This window comes from Gorilla gorilla, chromosome 13 (assembly GCF_029281585.2).
Source record: "Gorilla gorilla gorilla isolate KB3781 chromosome 13, NHGRI_mGorGor1-v2.1_pri, whole genome shotgun sequence".
Taxonomy (NCBI): domain Eukaryota; kingdom Metazoa; phylum Chordata; class Mammalia; order Primates; family Hominidae; genus Gorilla; species Gorilla gorilla.
Genome location: NC_073237.2, coordinates 29,699,197 through 29,720,904, shown reverse-complemented (window position 1 = coordinate 29,720,904; position 21,708 = coordinate 29,699,197). Strand labels below are relative to the sequence as shown.

General features: G+C 38.7%; 1 long non-coding RNA gene across 1 annotated transcript in view; it reads right to left on the bottom strand.

The window, feature by feature from the left end:
- Nucleotides 1-20,676, bottom strand: part of LOC129524757 (uncharacterized) — a 43,894-nt gene extending 23,218 nt beyond the window's left edge. Inside the window, exons 1-4 of the long non-coding RNA XR_008668670.2 lie at nucleotides 20,285-20,676; nucleotides 19,624-19,744; nucleotides 16,716-17,001; nucleotides 3,512-3,612 (exon numbers count right to left, since the gene is read on the bottom strand). This is a non-coding gene — a long non-coding RNA (uncharacterized lncRNA). The remainder of the gene's footprint in view (nucleotides 1-3,511; nucleotides 3,613-16,715; nucleotides 17,002-19,623; nucleotides 19,745-20,284) is intronic.
- Nucleotides 20,677-21,708: the final 1,032 nt, after the last annotated feature.

Below are 21,708 nucleotides of genomic sequence, written 5' to 3'. Positions count from 1 at the left end.
TTTTTGTATTTTTAGTAGACAGAGGGTTTCACCATGTTAGCCAGGATGGTCTCGATCTCCTGACCTCGTGATCTGCCCTCCTTGGCCTCCCAAAGTGCTGGGATTACAGGCGTGAGCCACCGTGCCCGGCCATCATATGTATATATTTCTTATTTAATTATAAATACATTTGTGTGTGTGTGTATGTGTGTGCAGGTGTGTGCGTGTGTGTGTGTGTCCTATTGGCTTTGTTTCTCTGGGAAGCTCTAACACAAAGAGGGTAATATGGTAATATTGTGACACTGGTAAGTGGTACAAACATCAGAGGTGCCAGGCTTTTCAAGGGTAGAAAAAGAAGAAATGATTTGGAAGTCGTAATGAGGCCTATGGAATTGTAGGGGGGATGATGACTAGAGAGAGGCCAATTTTCAATAAGGGCAAGAAATGGGAGAGAAGGTTTAAGTAAAGGATGTCTATATGGAAACTATACTGATCAGGAATTCCACAGAGCACAGAGAAAGGGTTTGAAGAGGAGAAGACTGATGGAAGACGGAGTCAGATTGAGGAACATTCACAAAAGTGGTGAAGGGTAGGGGTGAGAGAGGGAAATTCCAGGAGCCTGTGACAGCGGTAGGTGGGGAGGTGAGGGTCCAGATCTGTTTTCATGGCAAAAGAGCATAATAGGTTTATCATTAATGTAAGTACTCAGCCTGCTGGTGTGGCTGCCTTATGGTAACTGTGCCCTCTAAAAGAGCACGTCTCTCATAAGCACCAGGAGTGTTTTGAACATGGGCAAAAACTATGAGTGTGTTAATTTGAATTTAATTTCTTAGCAAATTCTGTGAAAAGACGAAGATGATTAATTCCACTTTTTTTGTATTTTCTTGTGAGCAGGAAGATCCACCCAACTGCATATCCTGCTGCAGTATTTCCTCCCCCTGTGAGCTCACAGGCTTCTTGGTGTAATAGAATGACTCTGTTACAATTCTGTTGGCTGGAGGTTTCACCTGAGTTTCACAGGGAAGGCCAGGAGGAACTTTTAGTCAAAGCAGCAGATATTTTTCTTTTCTGTATGTTAAGTAGGAGTTTGAGTGGATCTTGGGACCTCATTGCACAAATGAAGCCAACTGAGACACTTAAATATATATAAACATATGTCAGATGATTTTAACTTTTTCCACCCTGGGCCAGGAGACCTCCAAATCAAGGTAGCACAGCAAGTTCATGCTTCAAAATTTCCCTCTTCTTTGCAAACAACAATAATAAATAAATCAAAAGAGGACACTGTCAAACAGACAGCAGGTCCAAAATGCAAAATAAAATGCCTGTGCCTTGGGATAGATGTGTGGAGAAGGAACGGAAAGAACAGAGAAAAAGAAATGCCCCAAACACTTACCAGTTAAAATCCATTTATATGTTATTAGCCAACCAAATATAGTATGGGTATTTTTTTAGAACTCAATAAATAGAGACCCCTAGAGGTATTTTTTCCTTGGTAGGTCCTTCATAGTTTTATGACAACAGTGTCCCTCCGTGCCCTGCCAGTCCTAACTCACCTCAAAAATGACTAAATATTTTCATGAACAAAGTACCTAATTCTGGCCATACCACTAATTTTATTCACTTGCTTTTACATTTCTGGGCCTCGGTTTCTTTCTCTAAATGAGGATATTGGACTAGAATTTTTAAATATTTTTGGAGCACTTTAATTTTATCTTTCTACTTTCATAATGATATTAAAATATTTCAAATATGCTTGAGATTCTCATGGTTGTTATTTATATGTATTGGCTTAAGTAAGAAGAAATACGGTAAAAGTATTAAATATACTACAATAAAATGATTGTTTTAGTATTCCCAAACAGACAACAAACATAATTACACTGCAAGAAACTCAAGTGAAATATAGATTTGAAATTCTTATTACTAATCACATCCAAATTGAGATTAACTTCTTAAACATGTAGAGGAAAATCTCAATCTATCCAAATAAATAATATGCCTCTAGCAAGAAGAAAGACTTCATTTTGGGTTGAGTTTTACAGATTATTCCCTTACTTCTCCTTAGTCAATACCTATTTAAAGCAGATGTATCTGACTCATTTAAAGTATCCAGTCAGGAATATGAAGGCCAAATCCACATCTTCCAAGCATGAAGCAAGGAAATAAGGTATAATGATTTTCTGTCAATGAAGCTCATGCATGAAATAAAACTGGGACTCACCATGCAGACTCAAAGCACACAATGACCAAAGGGCCAGAGATCGATCCAAGGTGACTACAACACAGCCCACAATGAAAAAGTCAGGAAAGTGCCTCCGTAAATCCATGCAAATAATGAGAAAAATAGGAGGTAAAATAAAACTGATGAGTAATAGTATTAAACTTTGCACAAGTCCTGGAAATACAGCACAGTACAACCATGGATCCAATTAGGGGCATCTGGGCTTTTCTCGCCTCTTGAGTTAGAATCAGTTAGAACAGCATTGGTTCACAAAAATTGCATACCTGGCCAAAAGAAGTAGCTCTTGGTAATTATTTCCAAATGGCTGGAGAAAAGAAAGAGGTAACATAAAACATGTGATTGAAAAGTACTGCAGCCTTGGGGCAGAAGGCTGTAAGGAAGATGGTGAATAGGACTTTCTAGCTCTTGCTCCCCTGCAGAAACATCAATTGGAACAACTATCCATGCATAAAACCACCTTCACAAGAACTAAGGAAACCAGGTAGGAGATTACAGACAGGATGCACTAAAGGGATAGAAAGGACAGTTGGGGTAGTAGCCCGACTGTAGCTGATCAGTAGCCCCAGACTTTGGACAAACCCCAACTCCAGGCTATCCCCCACAGACTCAGGCTCTAGGCCCACCCCAGGGCCAGGCAGCCAAAGGCTCTGGACTGCTTGCAGCACCAGGCTGGTCCCCATGGCCCCAGGATTCAGACCTACCCAAGAACCAGGCCAACTGCTACAGCTCTCATCTCCAAACAGGCACCCACAGACCCACTCTTCATATTTTCCCCTGCAGCCACACATTACAGCAGACCCACAGCCCAGTCCCTTCCTGGCAGACTCCAGCACTGGATTAGCCCCCATGGACCCAGGCTCCAAGATGACCCCTATAGACTCAGGTTTCAGGCCAGCACCTGGAGCCCTGAGACAAAGGTCAACCTAATGGTCCTAGCCTCCAGGCCAACACCCACACACCCAGCCCCTAGGACAACATTGTTTAAAGAAATAATCACTAAAAAATTCTTAAACCTGGGGAATAATATCAAGGTATAAGGACCAAATGTCTCCAATAAGATTCTATCCAAACAAGACTATAACAAAATGTATTATAATCAAACTATCAAAAATCAAAGACAAAGAGAGAATCCTAAAAGCAGCAAGAGAATAGAAATAAATCACATATATGAGAGTTCCAATAAGGCTAGCAGCATATTTCTTAGCAAAAACCTTACATGGCAGGAGAGAGTAAGATGATATATTCAAAGCCTCAAAGAAAAAAATCTGCCAACTAAGAATACTGTACCTGCCAAAGCAGTTCTTCACAAATAAAAGTGAGATAAAGACTTTTCCAGACAAATAAAAGCTGACTTGTCTCACAAGAAATCCTAAAGGAAGCTCTTCAGGCTGAAAGAAAGAAAAGAATGCTCATTGGTGTCATGGAAACATGAGAAAGTATAAAACTCACTGCTAAAAGTAAGTACACAGTCAAATTCAGAATATTCTAATACTGCAGTGATGGTAAGTAAATCATCTGTGTCTTCAGTATGAAGATTAAATAAATAAGTATTAAAAATAATAGCTATAATAATTTGCTAAGGGATATACAATTAAAAATATAAATTATGACATCAAAGCATAAAATGGGGGCAAGGGGATGGACTAAAAGTGGAGACTTTTTTCTATGTGATCAAAGTTAAGTTGTTACCAAATATAAACAGTCTGTTATAAGAGGTTTTGTGTAAGCCTAATGGTAACTACAAAACAAAAACTTATAGTAGATACACAAAGCAAAAATAAACGAAGTCAAAAATTGTTACAAGAAATGAATTAAGGTCATTATATATTGATTAACTCATAAATTTATCAAGAATATAAAATACTTATAACTGTATAGACACCAAAAATCAGAACTCCAAAATACATGAAACAAACATTGATAGACTTGAAGGAAGAAGTAGATAGTACTACAATAATTGTTGGAGACTTCAATACCCCACTGCATTTGGCAAATTATACGCCCCATATCATTTGAATGTGGTTTGGCCTTGCCAAAGCTCATGTGGAAACTTGATCCTCCATGTAACAGTGCTAAACGGAGGAGCCCACTGGGAGGTGTTTGGGTCAGTGGGTGTATCTCTCTCTCTCTCGCTCGCTTTCTTTTTCACAACGTGATCTCTTTGCACACGCCCACACCCCATCCACTTTCTGCCATGAGTAGAAGCAGCATGAGGGAGGCCCTCACTAGATGCAGCTGTTCAATCTTGAACCTTCAAGTCACCAGAATCATAGGCCAAGTAAACCTCTTCTCTATAAATTACCCAGTCACAGGTAGTCTGTTACAGCAACACTAAATGGACTCAAACACTCACTTTCAATAACAGATAGAACATCTAGACAGAAGATCAATAAAGAAATAGAGGACTTGAAAAACACTGTAAATCAACAAGACCTAGCAGACATATAGAAAATACTCCACCGAGGTCAGGCGCAGTGGCTCACGCCTGTAATCCCAGCACTTTGGGAGGCCGAGGCGGGCTGATCACGAGGTCAGGACATCGAGACCATCCTGGCTAACACGGTGAAACCCCTTCTCTACTAAAGAATACAAGAAAAAAATTAGCCAGGCGTGGTGGCGGGCGCCTGTAGTCCCAGCTACTTTGGAGTCTGAGGCAGGAGAACGGCGTGAACCCGGGAGGCGGAGCTTGCAGTGAGCCGAGATCTGCGGCACTGCACTCCAGCCTGGGCGACAGAGCAAGACTCCATCTCAAAAAGAAAAAAAAAAGAAAATACTCCACCAAACAATTGCAAAATACACAAAGCACGTGGATCATGTGTCAGGGTAGGCCATAAAACAAGTTTCAATAAATGTAAAAAGATAAAGTTATGTAAATTATCTTCTCTGACAAATACAGAATGAAACTAAAAATCAATAACAGAAGAAAAACTGGAAAATTTACAAATATGTAGAAATTAACACAATCTTAAGCAGCCTATAGGTCAAATAAAAAATTATAAGGGATATTAGAAAATATTTTGAGCCAAATGAAAATGAAAACATGATATACCCAAATTATGAATGTAGTCAAATCATTGCTCAGGCCAGGCGTGGTGGCTCATGCCTGTAATCGCAGCACTTTGGGAGGCCAAGGCGGGCAGATCACCTGAGGTCAGAAGTTTGAGACCAGCCTGGCCAACATGGTGAAACCCCGCCTCTACTGAAAGTACAAAAATTAGCCAGTTGTGGTGGCAGGTGCCTGTAATCCCACTTGGGAGGCTGAGGCAGGAGAATCGCTTGAACTTGGGAGGCAGAGGCTGCAGTGAGCCCAGATTGCGCCACTGCACTCCAGCCTGGGTGTCCGTCTCAAAAAAAAAAAAAAATTACAAACTATTTTATGCCAACAAGTTAGATAACCTAGATGAAATTAGCAAATTCCTAGAAACACACAATCTATCAAAATTGACTCGAGAATAGAAAATCTGAATAGACCTATAACAAGTGTAGTAATTCAATCAGTAATCAAAACTTACCACCAACAACAAAAAAGTTCAGGACCAGATAGCTTCTCTGATTAACTCTACCAAACATTTAAAGAGGGATTCACACCTATTGATATAATCATATAGTTTTTGTTTAATTTTGTTTATGTGATGTATCACATTTATTGACTTGTGTATGTTAAACCATCCTTGCATCCCTGATATAAAACCCAGTTGATCATGATGCATTATCTTTTTCATATGCTGTTGGATTCAGTTATCTAGTATTTTGTTGGGGATTTTTGCATCTATGTTCAGGGATATTGGTTTATAGTTTGTTTGCTTTGTTACGTCCTCTCCTCCTTTTGGTATTAGGGTGATACTGGCTTCATAGACTGATTTATGGAGGATTCCCTCTTTCTCTATCTTTTGGGATAGTTTCAGTAGGATTGATACCAGTTCTTCTTTGAATGTCTGATAGATTTCAACTGTTAATCCATCTGGTTCTGGATTCTTTTTTTGTTGGCAGTGTTTTTTTTTTTTTTATCACTGATCAATCTTGCTGCTTGTTATTGGTATGTTCAGGGTTTCTGTTTCTTCCTGATTTAGTCTAGGAGGGTTGTATACTTCCAGGAGTTTATCCATCTCCTCTAGACTTTCTAGTCTGTGCATGTAAAGGTGTTTATAATATCCTTGAATGATCTTGTGTATTTCTGTGGTATTGGTTGTACTATCTCCAGTTTCATTTCTACTTGAGCTTATATGAATCTTTTCTCTTCTTGGTTAATCTCCCTAATGGTTATCAACTTTGTTTATCATTTCAAAGAACCAGCTTTTCATTTCATTTATCTTTTGTATTTTTTGTTTCAATTTCATTTAGTTCTCTTCCATCTTTGTTATTTCTTTTCTTCTGCTGAGTTTCAGTTTAGTTTGTTCTTGTTTCTCTAGTTCCTTTAGGTATGACATTAGGTTTTCTATTTGTGCTCTTTCAGACTTTTTGACGTAGGCATTTAATGCTATAAACTTTCGTCTTAGCACCAGTTTTGCTGTATCCCAGAAGTTTTGATAAGTTGTGCCATTGTTCTCATTCATTTCAAAGAATTTTTAATTCCTATCTTGATTTCATTGTTAACCACCAAATCATTCAAGAACAGATTATGTAATTTCCATGTATTTATATCATTTTAAGTGTTCTTTCTGGAGTTGCTTTCCAGTTTTATTCCACTATGGTCTGAGAAAATACTTGATATGATTTCAATTTCGTTAAATTTGTTGAGACTTGTTTTGTAACCTATCATAGGTTATCTTGGAGAATGTTCCATGTGCTGATGAAAAAAAAATGTGTATCCTGCAGTTGTTGGGAAGAATGTTTTGCAATTATCTGTTAAGTCCATTTGTTCTAGGGTATAGTTTAAGTCCATTATTTCTTTGTTGACTTTCTGTCTTGATGACCTGTCTAGTGCTGTCAGTGGAGTATTGAAGTCCCCCACTATATTTGTACTGCTGTTTATCTCATTTCTTAGGTCTAGTAGTAATTGTTTTATAAATTTGGAAGCTCCAGTGTTAGATGCATATAAATTTAGGATCATAATATCTTCCTGTTTGACTAATCCTTTTATCATTATATATAAATCCAGCATTCCTTTATAATAAAAACCTTCCACAAAATAAGCATAGAAGGGACATATCTTAAAGTAATAAAAGCCATATATGACAAACCCATATGCAACATCATACTGAATAGGGAAAAGCTGAAAGCATTCCCCCTGAGAACTGGAACAAGACAAGGATGCCCACTTTTACTGCTTCTACTTTAACATAGTACTGGAAGTGCTGGCCAGAGCAATCAGACAAGAGAAAGAAATAAAGGGCATCCAAACTGGAAAAGAGGAAGTCAAACTGTTGCTGTTCACTGCTGATATAATTCTATACCTAGAAAACCTTAAAGACTCATCTGAAAAGCTCCTAGACCTAACAAATGAATTCAATAAAGTCTCAGGATACAAAATAAATGTACATAAATCAGTAACACTGCTATACACCAACAGTGACCAAGCTAAGAATCAAATTAAGAATTCAATTCGGCCAGGCATGGTGGCTCGTGTCCGCAATCCTCAGCACTTTGGGAGGTTGAGGCAGGTAGATCACATAAGGTCATGAGTTTGAAACCAGCCTGGCCAACATGGAAAAACACACTCTTTACTAAAAATACAAAAATTAGCCGGGCATATTGGTGGGCACCTGTAATCCCACCTACTCAGGAGGCTAAGGCAGGAGAATCACTTGAACCTGGGAGGCAGAGGTTGCAGTTAGCTAAGATTGCACCATTGCACTCCAGCCTGGGCGACAGAATGAGACTCCATCTCAAAAAAAAAAAAAAAAAAAGAATTCAATCCCTTTTACAACTGCAAAAGTAAAACAAAATGCTTAGGAATATATTTAACCAAGGACGTGAAAGATCTCTACAAGGAAAACTACAAAACACTACTGAAAGATTCACAGATGACACAAACAAATGGAAACACATCCCAAACTCACAGATGGGTAGAATAAATATTGTGAAAATGACCATACTGTCCAAAGCAATCTACAGATTCAATGCAATTCTCAACAAAATACCATCATCATTCTTTATAGAACCAGAAAAAGCAATCCTGAAATTCATATGGAAGCAAAAAAGAACCTGCATAGCCAAAGCAATACTAAGCAAAAAGAACAAATCTGGAGGCATCACATTACCCAACTTCAAATTATACTACAAGGCTAAAGTCACCAAAACAGCATGGTACTGGTATAAAAGTAGGCACATAGACCAATGGAATAGAACAGAGAACACATAAATAAAGCCAACATACTTACAGACAACTGATCTTCAACAACACAAACAAAAACATAAATTGGGGAAAGGACACTCTATTCAATAAATGGTGCTGGGAAAACTGGCAAGCCACACATAGAAGAATGAAACTGAATCCTCATCTCTCACTTATACAAAAGTCAACTCAAAATGGCTGAAATCTAAGAAAACTTAGACTTAAATCTAAGACCTGAAGCCATAAAAATTTTAGAAGATAAAATCAGAAAAAGTCTTCTAGACATTGGCTTAGGCAAAGAATTCTTGACTATGACCCCAAAAGCAATGCAACAAAAACAAAAATAAATACATGACACCTAATTAAACTAAAAAGCTTCTACAAAGTAAAAGAAATAATCAGCAGAGTAAACACACAATCCACAGATTGGGAGAAAGTATTTGCAAATTATGCATTTGACAAAGGACTGATATCCAAAATCTACAAGAACTCAAACAAATCAACAGTAAAAAATAATAATAATAATTCCATGAAAAAGTGGGCAAAGGACATGAATAGACAATTGTCAAAAGAAAAATATACAAACATCCAACAAAGTGAAAAAAAATGCTCAACATCACTAATTATCAGGGAAATACAAATTAAAACCACAATGAGATATCACCTTTCTCAGGCAAGAATGGCCATAATTAAAAAGTCAAAATACAATAGATGTTGGCGTGGATGTGGTGGAAAGGTAACACATCTACACTGCTGGTAGGAATGTAAACTAGTACAACCACTATGGAAAACAGTATGGAAAAACTAGTTTTCCACTGCGGAAAACACAGATTTTTTTTTTTGGTTTTTTATTTTATTTATTTATTTTTTGAGACAGAGTCTTGCTCTGTTGCCCAGGCTAGACTGCAGTGGCACCATGTTGGCTCACTGCAAGCTCCACCTCCCAGGGTTCACGCCATTCTCCTGCCTCAGCCTCCCGAGTAGCTGGGACTACAGGCACCCGCCACCATGCCCAGATAATTTTTTGTATTTTTTAGTAGAGACAGGTTTCACCGTGTTAGCCATGATGGTCTTGATCTCCTGACCTCGTGATCTGCCTGCTTTGGCCTCCCAAAGTGCTGGGATTACAGGCGTGAGCCACTGCGCCAGGCCGGAAAACAGTTTTAAAGGACCAAAAGTAGAACTACCATTCGACCCAGCAATCCTGCTATTGGGTAAGTACCCAAAGGGAAATAAGTCACTATATGAAAAAAGATACATGCACACACATGCATGTTGATAGCAGCACAATTTGCAGTTGCAAAGATATGGAATCAACCTAAGTGCCCATCAACCAACGAGTGAATAAAGAAAATGTAGTATATATACACCATGGAATATAACTCAGACATAAAAAGAAATAAAATAATGTCTTTTGCAGCAACTTGGGTGGAGTTGGGGGCCATTATTTTAAGTGAAGTAACTCAAGAATGGAAAACCAAATATCATATGTTCTCCCTTATAAGTGGGAGCTAAGATATGAGGATGCAAATACATAAGAATGATATAATGGACTTTGGGGACTCAGGGGAAGAGTGGGAGAGGCATAAGTGATAAAAGACTACATGTTGGGTACAGTGTACACTGCTCAGGTGACAGGTACACCAAAATCTCAGAAATTACCACTAAAGAACTTATCCATGTAAGCAAAAACTACCCGTACCTCCAAAACTATTGAAATAAAAATACAAATTAAAAAACAATATCTACCCTTCTCAAGCTTTTCCAAAAAATTGAAAAGGAGGGAACACTTTCTAACTTATTCTATAAGGACAGCATTACCCTGATATGAAAACCAGGCAAAGATATTCCAAGAAAAGAAAGCTACAGACCAATATCCCTTATGAATAAAGATGCAAAAATCCACAACAAAATGCTAGCAAATAAAATCCAACAGCATATTAAAAGGATTTTATACCATATCTAAGTGGAATTCAGCCCAGGAAAGCAAGGATGGTCCAACATTAGAAACCCAATGTATTATATGACATTAATAGGATAAAGGTGTGTGGGGGCGAGGAGAAATTCAGGATCATCTCAACTGCAGAAAATGCATTCAACAAAATCTGCCACACTTTCATGATAAAAATCCTCAGGCCGGGCATGGTGGCTCACATCTGTAATCCCAGCACTTTGGGAGCCTGAGGTGGGTGGATCATGAGGTCAGGAGTTTGAGACCAGGCTGGTCAACATGGTGAAACCCCGTCTGTACTAAAAAAAAAAAAAAAAATTAGCTGGGCTTGGTAGCAGGTGCCTGTAGTCCCAGCTACTCAGGAGGCTGCGGCAGAAGAATCACTTGAACCCGAGACACAGAGGTTGCAGTAAGCCAAGATCGAGCCACTGTACTCCAGCCTGGGTGACAAAGCTAGACTTCGTCTCAAAAGAAAAAAAAAATTCTCATATAAAATTAGAAATTGAAGGGGAATCCCTTAACATAAAATACGGGCATTTATGAAAAACCCATAGTCTAAATCATATTCACTGGTTAAAGACTAAAACTTTCCCCTAAGGTCAGGAACAAAACAAGGAGGACCCCTTTTACCACTTTCATTTAACATTGTACTGGAAGTTCTAGCCAGAGAAATCAGAAATGAAAAATAAATAAGAAGCATCGAAAGATCTCTATTCACTGATAAACCTAGGTATAGAAAATCCCAAATAATCCACTATTACAGCTAATAAACAAATTCAACAAAGGTACAGCTGAACACAAAAATCACATGTGTTCTTAAAAAGGCACAGTGAATAATTTAAAAACTAAATTAAGACAATTCCATTTATAATAGCATAAAAATGATTTAAAAACCTCAAATTAAATGTTATCAAGGAAGTGAAAGTATTACACAATGAAAACTACAAACCATTGCTGAAAGAAATTAAAGAATACCTAAATAAATGGAAATATGCCTTGTGTTCATGGATTGGAAGACTTGATATTGCCACAATGGCAATACTTAAACAGATCTAGTTTCAATACAATCTATGTCAAAATTTGAATAGCCTTTTTGCAGAAATTGAAAAGCTAATTATCAAATATGTAAGGAATTGCAAAAGATCTCGAACAGCTTAGACAGTATTATTGAAAAAGAAGAGTAAAGTTGGAGGACTCACACTTTCTAATTTCAAAAATTATTACAAAGTTAACAATAATCAAAACAGTGTGGCACTGTTTATCCTTATGGATAAACACATAGATGAGAAAAATAGAATTGTGATTCCAGAAATAAGCCCATGCATTTATGGTGATTAATTTTTGACGGGGTGCAAAGACCATTCAATGGGGAAAGAATAGTCTCTTCAACAAATAGTGCTTAGACAACGAAATAGCCACGTGCAAAAGAATGAAGTTGAACTCTTATTTCATACCGTATAGAAAAACTAACTCAAAATGTATCAAAGACCTAAATGCAAGAGCTAAATCTACAAAACTCTTAGAAGAAAACCTATGGTTAAATCTTCCTGATCTTGAATCTGAGATTAGGTTCTCAGATACAGATTAGGTACATACATGTTCTTAGACATGACCCCAAAAGCATGAACAACAAATTAAGAAATATATAAATTGGGCTCCATCAAAATTTAAAAATTTGTACACCAAATGATATTATTAGGAAAGTTTAAAAATAGCCTACAGAATGGGAGAAAAAAATTGCAAATCTCTAAATGATGTGTCTATATAAAGAACTTTAACTACTCAACAATAGAAAGACAAACAACTCAATTAAAATGAAATGGTCCAAGAGTTTATATAGGTATTTCTCCAAAGAAGATCTACAAATGGCCAACAAGCACAGGAAAAGATGTTCAATATTATTAGTTATTAGAGAAATACAAATCAAAACCACGATGAGATACCACTTCACTACCAGGATGGCTATAATTAAAAAAAATATATTAAACACCAAGTGTTGGTGAAGATGTGGAGTAAATCATACATGGCTAGTGATGATGATGTTTGTGGAAAACAGTTTGGCAGTGGTCAAAAAGTTGAACATAGAATTACTATATGACTCAGCAATTTCACTCCTAGGTATATACCCCAAAGAAATGAAAATGAGTTCTCAAACAAATACATGTACATACATGTTCAAAAGGGCTCTATTCAAAATAGCCAAAAGTTGGAAACAACCCAGATGTTCGTCAACAGAGGAATGTATAAACAAATTATGATATACACATATAGTAGAATATTATGCAGCCATAAAAAGAAGTGGAGTACTGATAAATGCTATAACATGAACGAACTTCAAAAACATTATGCTAAATGAAAGAAGTCAGGCCCACAAAAAATTATACAGGGTTATTGTATAATTACATTTATATGAAATATCCAGGATAGGTAAACCCATAAAACAGATCGGTGGTTGACAGAGACAGGAGGAGAGGACAGGTGGGATTTGACTGCTTACATGGTTTTATTTTGCAGTGATGAAAATATTTTGAAACTAAACAGAGGTGGTACTTCTATAACATTGTAAATATGCTCAATGTCACCGAATTGTTCACTGTAAAATGGTTAACTTTATGTTATGTGAATTTTACCTCAATTTTTTTTATAAAAGCAAGACAAAATTATTTGCTGTATTATAAACATACAAAATTTGAAAGAGTTTGCTTTTTAAAAAAAGTAACCATTTACTGGTACCAAAACGGATATATAGACCAATGGAACAGAACAGAAGCCTCAGAAATAATGCCACACATCTACAACCATCTGATTTTTGACAAACCTGACAAAAACAAGCAATGGGGGGAAGGATTCCCTATTTAATAAATGGTGTTGGGAAAACTGGCTAGCCATATGCAGAAAACTGAAACTGGATCCCTTCCTTACACCTTATACAAAAATTAACTCAAGATGGATTAAAGACTTAAATGTTAGACCTAAAACCATAAAAACCCTAAAAACCCTAGAAGAAAACCTAGGCAATACCATTCACAACATAGGCATGAGCAAAGACTTCATGACTAAAACACCAAAAGCAATGGCAACAAAAGCCAAAATTGACAAATGAGATTTAATTAAACTAAAGAGCTTCTGCATAGCAAAAGAAACTGTCATCAGACTGAACAGGCAACCTACAGAATGGGAGAAAATTTTTGCAATCTATCCTTCTTACAAAGGGCTAATATCCAGAATCTACAAGGAACTTAAAGAAATTTACAAGTAAAAAAAAAAAAAAACCCATCAAAAAGTGGGAAAAGGATATGAACAGACACTTCTTAAAAGAAGACATTTATGTGGCCAAAAAACATATGAAAAAAAGCTCATCATCACTGGTCATTAGAGAAATGCAAATCAAAACCACAATGAGATACCAAAACCACAAAGAGATTGCAGCTAGAATGGCAATCATTAAAAAGTCAGGAAACCACAGATGCTGGAGAGGATGTGGAGAAATAGGGATGCTTTTACACTGTGGGTACAAGTGTGAATTAGTTCAACCATTGTGGAAGACAGTGTAGCGATTCCTCAAGGATCTAGAACCAGAAATACCATTTGACCCAGCAATACCATTACTGGGTATATACCCAAAGGATTATAAATCATTCTACTATAAAGACACATGGAAATGTATGTTTATTGCAGCACTGTTCACAATAGCAAAGACTTGGAACCAACCCAAATGCCCATCAGTGACAGACTGGATAAAGAAAATGTGGTATATATACACCATGGAATACTATGCAGTCATAAAAAAGGATGAGTTCACATCCTTTTCAGGGACATGGATGAAGCTAGAAACCATCATTCTCAGCAAACTTACACAGGAACAGAAAATGAAACACCCCATGTTCTCAGTCATTAAGTGGGAGTTGAACAATGAGAACACATGGACACAGGGAGGGCAACATCACACACTAGGGCCTGTCGGTGGGGATGGAGGGCTAGGGGAGGGATAGCATTAGGAGAAATACCTAATGTTGATGATGGGGTGATGGGTGCAGCAAACCACCATGGCAGGTGTATACCTATGTAACAAACCTGCACGTTCTGCATATGTATCTCAGAACTTAAAGTATGTGTGTGTGTGTGTGTGTGTGTGTGTGTGTGTGTGTGTGTGTATACAGTCACCATTGAAACTAATAATAAAATTTTATCACGTGGCTAGAAACAGGTAAATTTTACAGAGCAACTTTCCTTTATGATGGAAATAATCAACCAGAAAATTGAAATAAGGAAAAAGATTCTATTTGCATGTCAGAAAAACAAGAAAATACCTAGGAATAAACCTAATAAGACAGGTTCAAGGTCTGGATGAATGTGATGTCATGTTCCTGATTGAGGAAAAATCAAACAAAAGTTGAGGAAGCCGTGGGGAGGCAGTGGGTACACAGGGCCAGTCCCTCCTCCTGTCCCCACAGAGAACCTGTTCTGTGTCCTCCTCCTTGGGGAGATATACCTCAGCATCATTTATACTTTACTATGTTCCTGCTAAGTGAAATGTTTCAAGTGATTCCAACAGCAAATGTGTCAGACCCTATTCAAAGCATTGGGATGCACCAACTCTGACCACACAGAGCAGGGGGTGGGGATATGGAGTTGTCAGGAGGGTGAGAGGCTTACATTTTAAACATAGGTCAATGTATGTGAAGGAAAAATACAAAATCCCATTTAGTTGCATGTATTATTTTATTCCTCTCATTCAAAATAGTAATAGTCAAAAGAGTACTATATATATATATACATATATATTTTAGTGAAACTTAAGAAATACTGGCCAGGGCCAGGCGTGGTGGCTCACGCCTATAATCCCAGCACTTTGGGAGGCCGAGGTGGGTGGATCACGAGGTCGGGAGATTGAGACCATCCTGGCTAACACAGTGAAACCCTGTCTCTACTAAAAATACAAAAACAAAATTAGATGGGTGTGGTGGCAGACACCTGTAGTCCCAACTACTTGGGAGGCTGAGGCAGGAGAATGGCATAAACCTGGGAGGCAGAGCTTGCAGTGAGCTGAGGTCACACCACTGCACTCCAGCCTGGGCAACAGAGCGAGATTCCGTCTTAAAAAAAAACTAATAAATAAAAGTCTAAAAGTTAGCCATGTTACCATCCCCTAGAAATGGTTATAACTATTTAAATATTTAAACTTCTAATGGTATATTTTGAGACAGATTATATTACAAAAATCAGTACAGAGTTGCCTGGTTTTCTGCCTCACCCTTTTAACTTAATTATAAACATTTGTAAATGTGACATTGAAAAAGTAGAATAAAATCATAAAGCATCATATATTTTTTTCTCAAAAACGTCCTAACAAAAGTGCTTTTGAGGCCGATTTTGGGAGAGTCTTTTGCATAAAACTTGAGCCAGTTCATAATTGATCTTGGGTGACATTTAAAAGAGGTGACAATTGAGGAAGTTGCTGTTCCCATAAGGATCACATGAGGACAATCCCAGGAAGCCCGGCTGCAAAACCAGAGACATTGGGTACAGCCCACTGGAGCGTCAGCCTCACCGCCGGGGACACTGGTCTCAGGGATAGGAAGTGTGTGGAGAGGGTGGGAAGGAGGAATAGCAGTGCCCACAGGGTTTCCAGGGCCAAGGGAGGCCCTCAAGGGGCCTAGGATCAGGACTGTTTACCAACCAATATTAAAGTATTTTAATATTTTAATAACCAGTGCAACCACACCAGTACATCTCAGCTAAACATCAGCCCTGGCCACAACAGTATTATTTCAATAATTAGGATGTCCACTTCCATGCAATAGTCAAAACGTTGATTTTCTCTACTTCTCCACCTCAGACCTGCTTCAAACTGGGAAGAAAGCTCACTGAGTATGTCTATCTGGGGGAAGAAAGGCATGAAAGAGAGATGAAGAACAGAAAAGGCCCTATTTAATCTGATGTTACAGAATGTTCACAACCGGCTCTATCCCTGAAAGATTCCTATTGAGAGATCCACAGTGATTTCCCATTTTGCACACCCAGTTATGTCTCAAGATACAAACAATGTGGCTCTCCCTGCTGACTCCTTTCAGGCACCACTTCCAGCATCCGCCCCTGGAGGTGCAACCCACAGCCTCTCCACTGGTGCCCCTCAACTCTTGGTCAGGGTCCCTTCTGCACAGCTCCACCTCAATTACCTCCTAGACTGTACTTGACTCATGGGACACCCTTGTCACGCAAATGATGAAAGTGTAGGCACCCACACCACTTTCCTCTCTTCTTACCGTGGTTCCTGGTTCCTCTCAGTGTCTTGGACCTGTGGTTTTCACAGGCAGAGGTCCAACATTTGCTTCGTAATTTGCTCCTAGAATCCAGGGAGATGATACAAGCTCATAGAATAGCCTCCTTACAGGCCCTCCTGCCAGGCAAGGATGTGGGAGAGTAAATATTCAACGGCACCCAGCAACATTCTCCTGAGAAATCTCCCTATTCAACCATTCAATGCAATTGTCTTCTATCCTTGAATGGATCTTGAACGAAGGTCTGTCACAAAGCTATTCACCAATTCATCTGCAAAATCCAAGAAAATGATTAAGCATCATTTTTATAATGACTAAGGACTTGGCATCTTTTGTTTGTTTCTTTTTTTTTTTTTTTTTTTTTGAGACGTAGTCTTGCTCTGTCGCCCAGGCTGGAGTGCAGTGGCATGATCTCGGCTCAATGCAACCTCCGCCTCCCGAGTTCACGCCATTCTCCTGCCTCAGCCTCCTGAGTAGCTGGGATTACAGGCGCCTGCCACCACGCCCAGCTAATTTTTTGTATTTTTAGTAGAGACGGGGTTTCACCGTGTTAGCCAGGATGGTCTCGATCTCCTGACCTGGTGATCCGCCCGCTTCGGCCTCCCAAAGTGCTGGGATTATAGGCGTGAGTCACCGCGCCAGCCTGTTTTGTTCTTAAAATAGAAGTCATTCCATGTCATTAAATATTCCACAATATGTTGTTTAGGGTTGAGTATTACTCTAGTCCCCGTTTGATGGACATTTAGATTGCTTCCAGTTTGAGGTTATTATACATAAGCTGTGACAGTTTTATAGCCAGGTATTTCTGTATATTTACTTTTTTTTTTTTTTTTTTTTTGTGAGACATAGTCTTGCTCTGTCGCCCAGGCTGGAGTGCAATGGCGCGATCTCGGCTCACTGCAAGCTCTGCCTCCCGAGTTCACGCCATTCTCCTGCCTCAGCCTCCTGAGTAGCTGGGACTACAGGCGCCCACCACCACGCCCGTCTAATTTTGTTTTTGTATTTTTAGTAGAGACGGGGTTTCACCATGTTAGCCAGGATGGTCTTGATCTCCTGACCTCGTGACCTGCCCGCCTCGGTCTCCCAAAGTGCTGGGATTACAGGCGTGAGCCACCGCACACGGTCTGTATATTTACTCTGTTAGGGGAAATTCCTAGATATCTAATTTCTACCAAATTTTCAATGGGGTATAAAAGACACTTGAAAATGTAGTGCTTATTGTCATATTGTCCTCAGTTCCTCTGTGAAGATTTAGATATTTATGTTAACAACAGCACTATGAGTGATTGCTTCCCCAGAAACCGGGATTTTTATTTTTCACTTTTTTTTTTTTTTTTTTTGAGATGGGGTCTGGCTCTGCCGCCCAGGCTGTAGTGCAGTGGCGCGATCTCGGCTCACTGCAAGCTCCGCCTCCCGGGTTCACGACATTCTCCTGCCTCAGCCTCCTGAGTAGCTGGGACTGCAGGCAGCCGCCACCACGCCTGGCTAATTTTTTGTATTTTGTAGTAGAGACGGGGTTTCACCGTGTTAGCCAGGATGGTCTCATCTCCTGATCTCGTGATCCGCCCGCCTCAGCCTCCCAAAGTTCTGGGATTACAGGTGTGAGCCACGGCGCCCAGCCTATTTTTCACTTTTAAAAAAATCATAATGACAGGCAAGAGAGATATCTCATCGTGCTTTCCAATTTGCACATGAAAAATGTGTAACCCCAATGATAGAATGGTCTTGATGTCACCTACAATAAAACTAAAACAAAATTAGCAAGACAAGCAAATTACCCTCACATGCAAACTGGCAGCCAAGGAATGACAGATACAACAGACATCTTGATATGGGAGGTGGCTTAGAGTTATCAGCCTCAGGAGAGAGGAACTCTATTGCACACCCTTAAGTAGGAAATATTGACTCTAACTAGCAGAATTTTAAAGTGGGATATTTTATGCCTTAACATCTTTAATAGTTTACTTTAGGCTCGAGAGTTATCTATTATTAGTATTCTGTCCATTTACCTAGGCTTTTAGAAAAACTCAGGTTTTATCAGTCATACTTGGTAATAGCCTATTCTTTCATAATCCTAGAAGCAATTAATGTTACTCCAGAAATGAATGATTTGTATTAATAACAGTTGTCTGACTGTCACTTTTATTTTTCTAAAATTTATTTTGCTGTCTTTATTCAATAAAACAAAAATACTCAGAGTTTATCAGTATCATAATTTCTAGGCTCTAGAAAAGTGTTTTTGATTGGTAAAACCTGCCTTAATGCAAAAATCAAACATACAGCCATCCACTAATATTTGGTCAATAGTTCCAATAAGGTCTCATTTGTGAAACAATTCTAAGAAGCATAATAGTTGCAACTTTTTCCTAATGGTATTCACATCACAGTAAAAATACCTGCAAGCTATGGTGTTTAATTTTGAATAAGGGAAATGAAAGATGCCCTCTATTGTTGCTACAGGCTGAACATCATGCAGGTAAGTGAATTTTTTAAAGGAAATGCTCTTCATGAGCTAAATTAGTGAAATTTATCAAAACAAAACCATAAAAATACAAGAAATTTGTTACAGTTTTCATTATTTTGCTCTATCCTATTGTTTCATGGTAAAATTTGCAGGTTGATTGTTCAACAAGTAATTACTAAGCACGTAAAATTTATTTGGAAGATAGCAGTAAAGAAAAGAAACTTCAAGTATCACCCCCTATTCCCATAGCCTCAGCAATCAAGGATGCCTATGTCATCATCCCCAGGCTCACTTATATTCCATTATCACCTAAGCAAGGGTATTTTTTTTAAATTATGCTTTAAAAACTTTTTGACCCTATTTTGATTTCGAAATTATAAAACATATACCAAAAGTTGTATAAGAATTCATTTTGCAGAGCTCTGATACCTCATCAAATCCTGCAAGCTTCACCCACTTGGAATTTTCTAAACATTTCTTTGCAGGCTGCTTACTTCTCCTTTTTTTTTCTCTTGTTTAAATCCTTCACAGAAATCTCGCATTGCTGGAACTATGGACACAAAGAGAAAGAAAGAGCCCTTGAACATCAAAAGCTTCCCTTACTACTTCTCAGGAAGAGATTACCAGTACAAAGAGAGAGCCTTAACTTCGATAAAATTCAATACATTTTATTCATATTTGCTGAGAAATACATTGAAGACTCTGAAGGATCACCGGTGAATTCAAAGCCCATAACAATCAGGAACCTAGACAATGCTTCCTTATCCCACTTAGGAATAATCTGCTTACCTGGGGTTTACTTGACAGGGTTCCCCAAAGTCTACAGAGTACAGACCACTCAGTAAAATAACACTAATCCACACTAACCCATTCTGGAACCTCGACTCTGTCCCTGAGGTCAGTGTGACCAGTGGTGTTACTGATTGAGACACAGTGTTAAGTGTGAAAGGCAGACCACAAGGTACTCTGATTGGTTCTAACACGTTGGTGAGGTATTCCCTGTTTCTTTTTTACAATTTGAAAAGTATTTATTCAGTTCCTACTCCATGGAAGACATTATCAGCAATTAAAACAGCACAGTAAGATATACCTCCTGGCAGATCGAGACCATGGTGGCTAACACGGTGAAACTCCATCTCTACAAAAAAATTAGCCAGGCGTGGTGGCGGGCGCCTATAGTCCCAGCTACTCAGGAGGCTGAGGCAGGAGAATGGCGTGAACCCCGGAGGCGGAGCTTGCTGTGAGCCAAGATCGTGCCACTGCACTCACTCCAGAGGGAGACTCCGTCTCAAAAACAAAAACAAAAACAAAAAAAAGGTATACCTCCCCAAGGAACTTCAAATCTAAGTGGGGATAGGAGGGTTGGAGAGTGGGTTGAGGCGAAGATGCAGTGGATTCGGCGAGCACATAATAACCACCTAACCAGACCTCAAAGCAGCAACAAAAGGAGACGGTTCACACTGCGGGAGGAAGCATGGCCAGGTCGGCTGTCCCGGAAACTGCACAAATCTGATGACACCAAAATTCATGCCTAAGAGGGCCAATTATGTTGTCACAAGGATGAACCAAACAAGAGGCCATCCTAACTGTTCTGCTCGTGGTATTCATCAGTCTTGGAACCTGGGTCAAGCTCTGTGGTCTGGCAGGTCTCAGCTTCCTGGAGTTCTCTCCAGGTAGAGAAAATGGGGAAAGTACTCTTTTCAGAAAGAACAATGTTAAGTACACGTTTGGGAATTGAATATGAAGACCACTTTGGAAAAAATCTTGAAATTTGGGCATTATTTCTATCAGCTGTACTCAACCAGGGGAAATTTTGCCGCCTCGGGACATTCAGCAATGTCTGGAGACATTTTTATTTGTTACAGCTGTTGAGGGGAGGTGGTGCAGAAGGTCTGAAGAAGAGAATGGAGAGAAAGTGTGTGTAATACAGAAATAAATTGATGGAGAGATAATATGTCCTCAGATATCCTATCAACTGGACATACTCTACTAGACAATGATAGAAAACTTAAAAAATTAAGAGTGATGAACTAATAAATCAGAGACTTTAAGAACTTTAATTTTCAGGAAATTACCTAATTAGAAACCACTTAAAAATTAGAAGAAAAAAAAGGCCGTTACATGTTCAAATTTCTTTTTGTCAATAAATGCCCCAGTTACAATTTGGGCAGATTAAAAATCAGAACCTGGAAGAAAAGAAACCAAGAACAGGCTCTCCTGTGCATAAGGAATGAAGCTGAAGTGTGGCTCGGAAAGAAGAAAAGATAGAAATCACAAAAGTATTTTGAAGGAAATATAAATAAGACAGATCTGGAGAATCTGTTAAAGAGCCAAGAGAGAAAAATACAGGTTTACATCCCAGTAATATGCTTCACTTTAAAGGCAATGGGATTACCAAGTAAGGATAGCATTATACTTTATTTTCAACAAAATACCTTTATTCTGTTTACACCATTTCTTTAAATGCTCTGGTTTTCATATAGAATGTCCGAACACCTGGTGTGCCTGGGACTG